We start from the raw sequence: 4,408 nt of genomic DNA, 5'->3' as shown, positions 1-4,408 counted from the left end.
ATGGAGATGTGGTCTGAACCGACTAGTCCGCACAATTCTATTCTCCACGCCATGCGGCAAGGTTATCTACCGTAGCCGAGGTCCGACTACCATCTTCCACTCAATATTTGAATGGTTAAGGTACACAGAATTAGGTATGTAACCAAACAAACAAAAATTCAGAAAACCAAAATAGCATTCCGTAAAATCGAAATCAGCCTATAAAGATAAAAGCGAAAGTTACTTCCTAGCTTAAATGTTTTTCATTTAAGGCCAAAAAAGTATGATTAAACACAAAATAAAAATAGTTTCCTTTTCCACAAAATAGATGAATTTTCAATTCAAAGAATGAAAAATCATTTGAAAAAAATGAATTTTTTAATAAAGCTGATCAACTTCAAGCCAAGAAATAGGGAAACAAAAAAGAATAAGGTGGCTTAATTTTCAATTAGGCATAGATAAATTCTCAAACAAAAAAATGAATCTTCAACCAACAATATTATTTTTTAAGAGAGTATTTAAGTGTTCAATCTAGTAGTTGTATTTTCAATCAAAACATTTGAATTCCCAAAATAATCGAATAGTCCAATTATCATTGAAAATATTAGTTATTAAATAAAAAAACAAATTTTAACCAAAAAATTAATTTCTCCAACAAAAAGATAAATTTTTAACTGAAATAATGAAGATTTAACACAAAAACTGAATTTTTTATAAAATAGTTTAATCTTCAACAAAGTTTAGTGAAATTTTCAACCAAGAAGCTTAATTTTCTACCAAAAAAGTATTTTTTTAGCAAATTGGTTCAAACATTCAACTTAGTAGTTGAATTTCAAACCAAAAAAGATGGATTTTCAATGAAAAAATTTAATAGTTGGTATTTAAAATAATGAAGATTTTTAATTTAAATACCAACTTCTAAATTTTTTTATTGAAAATTCATATTTTTTGGTTTACAATTCAACTACTAGGTTAAATTCTTGAACCTATCTGTTAAAAAAATACTTTTTTTGTATAAAATTAATCTTGTTGGTTGAAAATTTCACTATACTTTATTGAAGATTAAACTATCGCGTCCGAATGTGTTCGATTAGGACTGGAGGTCGGAGCGCGATTACAAAAAATCACAAACGATTATTTAAACAACAAAAAATATTTTTTACTACCGAAAATTTTTTTCGCGTAAAGTATACTTCGTAACAAAATTTTTTATAACTCAATTATTGCATTTCGATGAACCGTTCGCGAGTAATCCATTTTTGAAAAAAATGATCAAGAACTTTCATTGTTAATAACTTTTAAAAAATGTATTGTAAAAATATTTTAGGGGAGTTATTTTGATATAAAATCGAATCGAAAACTATATAAATTAATTGAAAATAGAACTATCGATTTAATAGTGGCACACTTGAAATATTTTGATCCACAGATTATTTTTCCATTTTCCTCCGCGCATACTAAGGAAAAGCTTACGTAACTGACTTCGCGATTACGGTCCATTTTCTCGTAACTGAAAATGTCCAATTCGACCTAAACGATAATGCCACTTACTTATGATTTTCCTTAGTACGGCAGATATAAAGTTTATTATAATCTCAATAAATCTTTTAGTTTTTATTAGAAAAATAATTAATTATTAATAATTAATTATAAAAGTCAACTTAATATAGTAAGAAATAAAACAAATCTCGCTCAGCAAATAACAAGTATAGAGAGATATTATAATCTCGCCCACTAACATTTGTTTTCCCGGTTCACAATGTACCTCTAACACTCTCAGTCAGCATTTGACACAGTACCAAAAAGGAGATGTTTCAATTTTACACTGCGAAATTGGCGCGGGGTGAGGCCTTATATTGGTATACCGGATTACTATTGCAAACTGCACCGTCTAGTTTGTATTCCACTATCCATCGCAGTATGAAAGGGGATAGCTTATAATAATTCACCATTTATAATTCAAATTGGGAAAACGTAAGGTCTACCAGTTTTTAAGTGACACCTCACAATGTGAAGCAGTAATTTAAGCAGCGCTTACTAACGCTATTCCACTCTACATAGTCAAACTGTAATAGCTGCTTTATGTGTTGCTGCAAACGGTATTTCGACTAGTATAATTTTAGATTACTGGTTCACACTGCATTCAATACTGTGAAAACTGCTCATTTCACAGTGCTCATTTCCCCCTTTAGATAACCCCTGAAAAATGTTGTCAGCTTTCGTGTATCTGTCACCGTTTCCGAGATAACTCAAGATATGAATTTGTTTTGAATTTTGAAAGCACTTTTTTCCCTTTCCCCTATGTTTGGAGAAACTAACAATGAATTCCAACTAACTTAAAACTAACTCGACTTAAGCACATTAATTTGTATTCTTACTTTCTAACAATTTTATTAATTTATTATAATAATTAGGCCAGAAATTTGAAATCTTTTGAAAATCTTTTGGAATTTGTGCCTACTGGAAATATCGAGTTATCGAATATTTTTTACATTATCGACGAATCGAATCTTACTCTCGGCTAAAAGTAAAGGCGGCTTCGGACTTGGAAAAACGGCCTGGCCGGCAGAAAATCAGTTATCTGGCAACCCGGAACCGTACAGATTGGCATTTCAATAAGAAGCATGATCGACTACTTGAAGCGCCAGATAACTAAAAGTGACTCAGGCTTCATCCTTACGAAATCCGTGTATTTATCTCCTGGTACTATTTAAATAAACTTCTGAATTACGCAGAATACTCTGACGTGCGATGCACAACTTTGTATGTCATTCTCAAATCAAACATTAAATCTTTTTGCTAGACAAATTTTTTCATTTACGACGGAAGCTGATTTGAGCATGAATCTCAAAATCGTGAGGACAGACGTTTTGTTTGGTTGTGCAAGAAGATAATAAACATAACACAGCAATGCTACCACCATAGAATAGCGACTAGATAGTAGCTGACCACAACAGCGAAACAATGCCGCATTGTTCTGAGGACTGCAGAGTATGAAACCCTACGCTGAGTTAAATCATTTACGGCATTACTCTGACGGTGAATTCTTGGTCGTGTGCGCTACTTCAATAAAGAGCGTCAGATGATTTTTTTTATTCTAGGGGTCGTTCAAAATATGTGAAACGCCTTTTTAAAATCTTGTTTAGCCAAATGTCATCTGATTTATTTGTTATAACAATTTGATAAACAAATACATCATTACGCTATCTTTTAACAGATAATTTTTACACTTTTCAATTGATAAGTTTAATATTTTTTGCTAACTCGGCTACTGATTTTTTATGAGTGCCTCCTGCTGTGATACTTAAAAATTGAATAAAAACTTTTTATTGTATTAATAAATTAATTAAACGAATGCATGTTTTTTAGTATTTAGGTTAGAATCAACTATTCACATCAAATTGGTAGCCTGTTGCTTTTAAATATTGATGTATGACAATGAGTGCACTTTATTTACACAAATTCTGTAACCGATGCATTATGTGGCTATTCTTGAATACGCAGTAAAAAAAGCTTTGAACTCAAATACTTTCGGAGAGGGAAAATTATTAACTTATTCCTACACGGAAAAAAGTAGATCGTTAAAAGAACTCTCTAAACCATTAGCTCTTTAACTATTTTACATTAAGGCGCAGCTTTTCGTCTGTGAATTTTGTTAAAATTATTATTTAATTTAAACCAGTAGCTTTAACTATTTTTAATTAAAGCGCAGCTTTGCGTCTGCGAATTTTGTTCAAAATTTTTATTTTCCGTTTGGTAAGTTAAACTGACTTTTGAAAAAGAGTAGGACGAATAATTTCAAATAGTAGGATGCATTGCACCACGTACAAGGAAGGTACTCCAAGTATCCCTAGCCGATTTAACTCTCACTGCAGGGTGTCTACTTTTAACGTGATACAAAATTCCTGTCGTTTTCCCGTCAAATTTTTTAGATTTCCCGTCATCATTCAACATTTTAAGTAATAATCATCCGGGAATACACAGTGACACAATTAATGCTGACTTTTATAACAAAAAATTATTGAAGTCTTACAAACTTATATATTAGTGATGACTGAAAGTGATCAAATTAGTCGAATCGTTTCAGCTGAGCAAACAAATTTGTGGGCTGACATAAAAAAAAAGTTTTAAACAAATGTTGGAAATCGGTTAATATCTTCTGTTCCCTTTTTTGTTTGAAAATTAAAAATTTTGAATATTTCAAAAAATTGAGTACTATGCACACATGTTGAAAAAAGTTGAATATGTCGAACCTGTGAATATGCCGAAATATGTACACCCCCCCCATATTGGGGTGGAGGTTAATGTGTAGGGGGGGTACTTGTTGATGGTATCCCGTTTTTTAGCAAATAGGTAATAAAGTGCTAAGATAAGAATTCTTTAGACTTACATTGCAGATTTTATATTACAAATTACATTTGCTTTTTAT

Source organism: Belonocnema kinseyi, chromosome 10 (genome assembly GCF_010883055.1).
Source record: "Belonocnema kinseyi isolate 2016_QV_RU_SX_M_011 chromosome 10, B_treatae_v1, whole genome shotgun sequence".
NCBI classification, from domain to species: domain Eukaryota; kingdom Metazoa; phylum Arthropoda; class Insecta; order Hymenoptera; family Cynipidae; genus Belonocnema; species Belonocnema kinseyi.
This window is presented reverse-complemented; position numbering follows the sequence as displayed.